We start from the raw sequence: 9,277 nt of genomic DNA on the forward strand, positions 1-9,277 counted from the left end.
AAATTGGATGCTTATCTTGCTGGGATCCTATGACCCCAGCTGACTTCCTGCCCTTTGGGCAGGGGGCTGGCCTCGTTGATCTCTCGAGGTCCCTTCCAGCCCTAATGTGTATGAAATCTATGAAACATTGAATGGCATGGAACCACATACACTCCCTCAAGGCTAGTTTCCAGATAGCTAATCAATATATTTAAATCACTAATTACATTTTTAATGATAAAACTGTACTAGGCACTGACAAGAAATGGGAAGTCAAATTTAAAGCCAGTCCCCCATAAATTATGACTTTTGCTGTTGTGGGAAATGAAAAGGAATACCGAGATGCAAGTGACAGATGTACCGTCAGCAAAGATCCTCCGTTTGGAATGTCCAGGCTTTGATTGTTCTTGTTCAATTCACTCTTCCTAAAAACAACAAGCCATGGTTAGAGAACTGTGGTTCATTCTATAAGTTCTCTCACTATGCATTCAGTTTTGTGTACATCTCTGAGGAGCTGCTACAAATGTAAGTTAGGCATATTTTTAAAGAGTTTTTATTATTCACTGACTGCCAACAAAGCATTTATTCAAGCATGGAGCTAGGTGGGAAATAGCGTTCCTATCCCATTACATTCTGGGATTTCAAAAATTTTCCCATTCTCTTCAGGACAAACTGACTTACTATAACTTTTTAATTAAAAAACCCAACCCTGTGTCAAGATGGCACATTCCCTAAAATAATGGCCTAGTGATCAGACACTCACCTGAGACCTGGAAAACTCAAGGTTAAATCCCTATACTGCAAGATTTGGATCAGGGACCTGAATCCAGGTCTTCTCCATCCCAGGCAGGTGTCCTAAGTACCACATTATTCTGGAGCACACAGTCTCTCTCATTCTTTGCATTGGACCTAAAATTCCATCATAGACCTAAGATACCTTGCTAATGAGAATGTGGATATAACATATCCTGGGGATCCACAGGAGCAAGAAAAAACTCAACCAGGTGTAGAACCTCCCCAGATAAGAGCTCAGGTATATACTAAGGGATCAGTTGTCTCTCAGGTCGGGGGGGTGCCCAGGGCTCCCACGGGGGGATTAAGGTATCTCTTCACTAATGCAAGAAGCATGGGGAACAAGCAGGAGGAGCTTGCTTTCCTGCTTGCAAGTAGTAAAATCGACCTGATTGGCCTAGTGGAGACATGGTGGGATGAAACATTTGACTGGGCATTAGACATAGAGGGCTATAGGTTGTTCAGAAGAGATAGAAAGGGGAAAAAAGGTGTGTGTGTGGGGGTTGCGCTCTATGTTAGGGAACAGTATACCAGTTCTACCTTCCAAATGGGACCAGAGGAAGGCTTAACTGAGACCCTGTGGGTCAAACCTCAAGGAGGGTGGGGGGAGAGGGATCTGGTGGTAGGGGTTTACTATAGGCCACCACATCAGGAGGAAGAGCTGGATCTGGAATTCTCCAGGCAGCTGGGGGAGGCCGTGCGCGCAAAGGATGTTGTGGTCATGGGGGATATGAATTACTCTGACATCAACTGGGAGGACCAGTTGGCCAGGTCTAGCCACTCATGAAGGTTCCTGACATGCGTACCGGACCTCGTGCAGGAGGTACTCGTCCCCACTAGGGAAAATGCCATACTGGATCTGGTGTTAGCCTCTGGGGAATGTGCTAGTACAAGGGAGGCTAGGGGACAGTGATCATGAGATGATCCAGTTTGCTATTCAGAGAACGGTGGGGAGGGTAACTAGCACAGCACAAATGCTTGACTTTAGGAAAGCCAACTTCGATGTGCTCAGGGCAGTAGTCAGGGAGGCACTCGGAGCCCAGGAGCAGCTAGTATGGGGGTCCAGAAAATGTGGTCCTTCCTCAAGGAGGCTGCCCTTGGGGTGCAGCAGGATGCAATTCCTCTGCGCGGGAAGGCAGGAAAAGGGTCCAAGAAACCTTCATGGCTGAGTACGGATATCCAGGCTGGCCTGAGGGCAAAGAAAAAAGCGTACTGGTGGTGGAAGCAGGGGGCAGGGACAAAGGAGGAGTACACCTTCCTGACCCGAGCTTGTAGGGATTTGGTAAGGGAGGCTAAAGCAGCACTGGAGCTTAGATTAGCTTCTGGGATTAAGGATAACAAAAAGTCCTTCATCAAGTATATAGGTAGCAAGAAGAAGTCTCAGGGTAACATTGGACCCCTACGAGGCAGGGCAGGGCAGTTGGTGATGGACGTGTGAGAGAAGGCAGAACTCTTCCACAAGTTCTTTGCCTCCCTGTTCCTATCTGCTGACAATGGGGTGCTCTCGGGTGATAACGTAGAGGCCCAGGAAGGATGCGAGTCCCCCGACTGTTAGTTCAGACCTAGTTAAGGATTACCTGGAGAGCTTAGATGTATCCAAGTTAGTGGGCCCGGCTGACCTTCATCCACGGGTGCTGAGGGAATTGGCTGGTGTCATTGCAGAGCCATTGGCATGGCTGTTTGAGGATTCCTGGTGCTCGGGCCAAGTCCCTGAAGACTAGAAAAGGGCCAATGTGGTCCCTATTTTCAAGAAGTGGGGGAATGAAGAGCCTGACAACTACAGGCCGGTCAGCCTCACTTCTATCCTGGAGAAGGTCTTTGAAAAAATTATCAAGGGCCACATTTGTGAGAGCCCTGCAGGGGAAGTGATGTTGAGGGGTAACCAACACGGGTTCGTGCCAGGCCGATCCTGCCTGACTAACCTGGTCTCTTTCTATGACCAGGTAACAAAGAGCTTAGATGTGAAGGAGGAAGTCGATGTCATCTTCTTGGACTTCCAGAAGATCTTCAACACAGTGTCCCACCCAATTCTGGTGGGCAAGCTGAGGGACTGCGGCATTGACAAATGCACTCAGTCACATGGGTGGCAAACTGGCTCCAGGGGTGCACTCAGAGGGTGGTGGTGGACGGGTCGATGTTGACCTGGGAGGGTGTGGACAGCGGAGTCCCCCAGGGCTCGGTCCTTGGGCCGGTGCTGTTCAACATCTTCATTAGCGACCTGGACAAGGGTGTGGAGAGCACCCTGTTCAAGTTTGCTGATGACACCAAGCTGTGGGGCAAAGTGAATACACCGGCAGGCAGGGACTGCATCCAGGCAGACCTGGATAGGTTAGAGAAGTGGGCGGATCTGAACAGGATGCGGTTCAACAAGGACAAGTGCAGAGTGCTGCACTCTGGGAGAGGGAACCAGCATTATGGTTACAGGTTAGGGGCTTAGCCTCTTAGCAGCACAGAAGCAGAGAGGGCTCTTGGAGTCAGGATTGACTCCAGGATGAATATGAGTCACCAATGCGATGAAGCAACAGGCAGAGCCAACCGCACCCTGTCATATATCAACAGGGGCATCATTAACATGTCCAGAGAGGTCTTGCTCCCCCTATATGCGGCACTGGTCAGGCTGCAGCTGGAGTACTGTGTCCAGTTCTGGGTGCCGCACTTCAAGAGGGATGTGGGGAACCTGGTGAGGGTCCAGAGGAGGGCCACTCATTTGGTTGAGGGCCTCCGTGGCCAGCTCTATGAGGAGAGGCTGAGGGACCTGAATCTCTTCAGTCTCAGCAAGAGGAGACTGAGGGGGGATCTTGTGGCTGCCTACAACCTTATCAGGGGCCACCAGCAGAGACTTGGGGAAAGTCTGTTCACCAGGGCCCCACTTGGAGTCACCAGGAACAATGGCCACAAGCTGAGGGAGGATAGGTTTAGGTTAGATATTAGGAAGAACTACTTCACTGTAAGGGTGGCCAGAGCCTGGAATAGGCTTCCCAGAGGGGTGGTGCTCTCACCTTCCCTGGAAGTCTTCAAGAGGAGACTGGATAGGCACCTGGCTGGGATCTTATGACCCCAGTGCTCATTCGCCCATGGCAGGGGGTCAGACTCAATGATCTGTCTAGGTCCCTTCCGACTCATTGATTCTATGATATGCGTTTATAAAAAGTTTCAGTTGTAACAAACCAGCATATATCAATGGAAAATCATTTAATTAACACATTCCAAGCCAAGTTTAGTTCTGCACTATAGAAAACAGTACACCCTCAGGATGTCCCAGTGCAGATGCTCTTGAGCCTGCTGTGCCCACCAGAGCACCTGAGCAGGATGTTTGGCCCAGGGAAAATCAGCCCATGCAGGGCCCCACCCCCAGATACAAGGAAACTGGTGGCAGATTTGGCGGCAAGGGGGAGGGGTGAGTGCTGAGCAGCTGGAGGTGCAGGATTTGGTGGCAGGGGCGGGGGGGCTGAGCAGCTGGATGTGAAGCTGGCAGCATCATGGAGTTGCCATGCCTGCTCCACCCAGCTCCACCCAGCCGCTCCACCCAGGCTGTCCCTAGGGGCCCAGGAAGGATGCGAGTCCCCCGACCCAGCCACTCCACTTGTGCAGGACCCTGGGTGGTCATCCCAATTTGCGCCCCCCTAGGGACAGCCTTGGTGCCCAACCACATCCATTTACAGGTGGCAAACCTAGAAACTAAATAGAGAAACTACTCTAGGGTCATGCATAGCAGCCATTCTCAAGCATGCTGGAAAACAAGTTCTCAAACAACCCAGAGCAAAGTGCCTCCAGAGTGGCTTCACCAGGCATTTCCATGTGTGGCACATACAAATGGGAGCAGTTGGATGGGGATACAGTACAGATATACCTTTAGGGCACCTATACATGTGCCAGACATCTGCACTGATGCATGCTAATTAATGTGATTAATTAATTGAGTCTGCTGGAGTGTGCTAATTAACTTGCTCCAGCAGTCTCCATGTTAGATTTTTTTCTTTGTCCCCAGGTTTCAAAATGGCAGCAGAGGCATTTTAATGAAAGTTTATCAAAGAAGCTTTAGTTCAAGTACCCCCACCATCATTTTGAAGAATGGGACACTGAACACACATGATGCTGCAGGCACTTTAATTAATGCATCCCCTTTTCCACCCAGGAGCATATGTATAGATACCCTTGGATTTCAATGACTGATCCTGCCAGATGCCAAATTTTCATTTATGGAGATTGTAGGATCCTAGGAAAGCAGGGCTGGAAAGGATCTCATGGGTTAGTACAGACAATCAAAAAGCCTAAGGCTGAATTGATTCAGTCTTTGCAGGTTAGTCTAAACTGCAGAGATTAAATTGAAAAAGAAGTGAACAGTCATTTACTTGGCCCAGGCCAGAAGCTAGGGGGCGTTACAGCATGGCTCTCTGGCATGAGAACTGCACAGTAAGGGCTGTGTGCTCGCTTCCTCTTTCTGCTGTCCCCTAGGTCTCTGGGATTTGCAGTCTAAAATCACAGCACCAGGACTTTTCAGGGTTGCTTGTCACTTCCTTTTCCTGCTTCCAGGTGCCTCTGGGATTTGTAGTCCACAGTTGCAGCCAGCAGTAAGTTTCAGCGGGGGATGGGGCTTGCCAGGGGTAGGCAGCCCCCTTCCCCTCCCGACTGGGCTGCATCCCCAACTGGCCTTGCCTCCCGCCCTACTCCCTTATCAGCCAGTATCAATCAGTTGTTTGATACTACATTCAACTAGGGTTATCTTAAACAAGTTTCAGCCATTTTGAAACTGGTTTATGTGCACTCAGCTTCTGTTCTGTTACAGGTTTAAACCAGTTTCTGATCACTTAAACTGGTTTATGTGTAACTGCTGTCCTTAGCCATGGTGTCATTAAGTGCAGCCCTTTGCTTAAGGCAGGATCATCCGTCACTAAACCATCCCAGTCAAGCATCTGTCCAAATTGCTCTTGCAAATTTCCAGGGATGGAAGTTTTACATCTTCTCTAGGTAGCTTGTGCCAATGCTTGGTCACCCTCATAATTAGAAATTTCTTAATCCTCAAGCTGAATTTCCTCTCCTGCAGTTTGAAGCCGTGACTCCTACTCCTGTTGCCTATAGCCACCAAGAAAAGGCTATCGCCATTCTCTTTCTAATAACTCTTCAGGTATTTGAAGACTGTTATCAAATCCACCCTGTCTACTCTTCTCCAGACTAAATAACCCTAATTCTTTCAGCCTTTCCTCACAAATCATGCTTTCCAGGCCCCTAAATCAATTTTTGTCACTCTGCTGGATTCCTTCCAATCAGTTCACATCTTTCTTGAAGTGTGGGTAACAAAACTGGACACAGTATTTCAGGTGAGGCCTCACCAGCACTTATTAAAGAGGAAGAATCACTTCCTTTGATTTACAAGAGACACATCTGTTGACACAACCCAGTAGACTGTTAGCTTTTTTTTTTTTTCCTTCAATAAAAGTACACTGTTGGCTCATATTCAGTTTATAATTCACTTGAACTTCCAGGGCCTTTTCTGAAGTACTGCAGCCTTGCCAGTCATTCCCCAGTCTGAATTTGTGCATGCAAGTATTTCATCCCGAATGCAGGACTTTTGCATTTGTTGAATTTCATTTGATTGATTTCAGACCATTTCTCCAGTTCATTCATTCTGGATTGTAGCCCTATCCTCCAGAGTATCTGCAACTCCACCCAACTTGGTGTCATCTGCAAATTTGCTAAGAACTCACTCAATCCCATCATAAAAATCTTTAATGAAGATACTAAATAATACTGAACCCAGAATGGATCCCCACTTGCTATCTCCTCCTAACCAGACATTGAGCCATTGATGACTACTTGTTGAACAGAGTCAAAAGCCATGTTAAAGTCAATGTATATTATATTCATTACTCTTGCCCATCCACAGTGTCACCTTATGATGAAAGGAAATCAGGTTGGTCAGGCATGACTTGCTCTTGGTGAATCCATGCTGGCTGTTCCTGATCTCATTGTTTTCCTCTAGGTGCTTCACAGTAGATTCCTTGAGGATCTGCTTTATGATCTTTCCAGTTATTGTGGTCAAGCTGACTGTTCTGTAATCCCCAGATACTCCTCCTCCTTTTTCTTAAAGGTGGGCACTATACTTGCCCTTTTCCAATCAGCTAAAATGTCACCTGACCTCTACAAGTTCTCAAAGAGGACTGAAATTATCTTAGCCAATTACTTCAGTACCTTAAGATACATCCCGTCCAGCCCTGCTGACTCAAAAGCTTATCTAAGTAATTCCTAACTTGTTTTCCTACTACCACATGGGTGGACTTGTATTTTGCATTCCACCCTCCCCCAGCCTCAGCCACCAAGGTCAGCTGCACTGTTGCAGGTAGAGGTAGGTGGGCAGGGGCATGGGGCAGTCTCACAGGGAGGCGGAGTGGCATGGTGTGCCAGGCAGGCAGACAGACAGGCACCACTGCTGCTGTGCAAGAGCAAGGCAGGCAGACTGGAGCAGGCACCACACCACGCATGTGTACCCAGCCCAGCTCCTCTTAAGTAGCAGCTGGAGGTGAGCGATGGACTGGGCTGGGCACTGCTCCTCCTGCCTGAGGTGGGGATCAGCCAGGGCAGGGCAGGGAGAGACCAAGGCTGTGAACGCAGGCTACTCACACATGTGTGTGCATTTGTTTGTCACCTCTCTAACCAGCATGGGTGACTGGTGCCGCCTTAGGGGGGGCATGTGCCCTGCCTGTGACCAGTCCTGCTGACAGGGGTCCCTCCATGCCTGATCTAACTGCCCGGGGTGGGGGTCCCCCTGCGGCCAATTGCTGCACCCAATCGCTGCAGCCACTTCCAGGAGTAGCTGTGGCCATTTCTGGGAGCGGCTGCAGCAATTGGCCGACACTTACGGGGGGGCACTGGCACTCCTATGTGGTGAATGCAACTGGTCAAGGGGTGTACCGGCACCCTCTGAGGGTGCACGTGCACTCTTGTGCACCCTCTATGCATTGCCACTGCTGACCAGGTTGCCCTGGGCATTTGCTCTTGTTGTCTACTCCTAAAACTGCTTCTGGCCACCTCTCCTGGAGTTCATTTCACCTCAGATTTACTTCCTAGGGGATCCTGCCCAACATTCTCCTTAGTTTGTTAAAGTTTGCTTTTTTTTGGAGCCCAATGTCTTTGTTCTGGTGTTCTGCTTCCTTCCTCCCCTTAGAATCTTGAACGCTATAATTTTGTGGGCACTGGCAGTCAAGTTACCTTTCATCTTCATGTTCTTGGCCAATTTCTCCCTATTTGCAAGCAAGACAACAAGAGCTCCCTGCCCCTCTCCCCCTGGTTGGCTTTTCTACCACCTGCACCAAAAACTTATCTCCAACACATTCCAAGGATTTGCTGTATTGCTGTTTGCTGCTGTATCCCCCTCCCAACATATGGCATGGTAATTAAAGTCCCTTGTAAGAGCCAGGTCCAGGAATTTGGAAGCTTCTGTCAGTTATTTAAAGAAGGTCTCATCCATCTCTTCCTTCGGGTTTGGTGGCCTTTAACAGATACCCACAGTGAGCTCTCCCCTGCTACTCTTCCTTCTGACCTTTATCTAGAGGCTTTCAACAGGCCTACCTCCCACTTTATATTACACCTCAGAACATGTGTACATCTCCTTTATATATACCTGCTCCTTTTTCCCCCCTGCCAATCCTTTCTGAACAAGCAATACCTTTCCATGCCAGTACTTCAGTCATGTGACCTATTCCATCACATCCCCATAGAATCAATTCTGATGTAATTGGGATTATCTAGGACTTCCAATTCCTTACACTTCTTGCAAAGATACATAAACTTTTCAAGTATTTAACCAAATATTTTATTTTTTCCCTGAGGATACTAGGCTGCTTCTATCACCATTCTCTTATTATGTATTTTTTAAAGATATTTTAAAGATTTTTAAAGATATTTTAGACTTACTTTCATTTAATCTGTCCAGGAGCCACATTAAAGACTTTTTCACTTTCAACTATTCTTATACTGCCTCAAATTTCCTTCATTTTAATCAACTCATTTCAGAAATAGGAAAAAGAAGGGACTAGAAGCCTGAATCTGAGATGTCACAGAATGATTACCATGATACATCCAGCTCTCTGCTTACTACCCCATGCTGCTTATCCATGTGAGCACCAATGATATTGCCAGGGATGACCTGAGCAGATCACTGAATACTAGGCTTTAGGTGCAACAGTGAAGGGGACAGGGGCTCAGGTGATCCTTCTGTTAAAGGCAAAGGGCCTGGGCAGGAGTGGACACATCCTGCAGATCAATGCATGGCTACACACCTTACGATGACAGGTTGAGAGCCATGGGGCTCTTTAGCCTGGAAAAGCGCAGGCTCAGGGGTGATCTGATGGGTACCTATAAGTTTATCAGGGGTGACCACCAGGATCTGGGGGAACATTTGTTCACCAGAGCACCCCAAGGGATGACGAGGTTGAACGGTCATAAACTCCTGCAAGACTGTTTCAGGCTGGACATAAGGAAGAATTTCTTTACTGTCCGAGCCCCCAAG

This window comes from Crocodylus porosus, unplaced genomic scaffold (genome assembly GCF_001723895.1).
Source record: "Crocodylus porosus isolate Cpor-Errol unplaced genomic scaffold, CroPor_comp1, whole genome shotgun sequence".
Classification (NCBI taxonomy): domain Eukaryota; kingdom Metazoa; phylum Chordata; order Crocodylia; family Crocodylidae; genus Crocodylus; species Crocodylus porosus.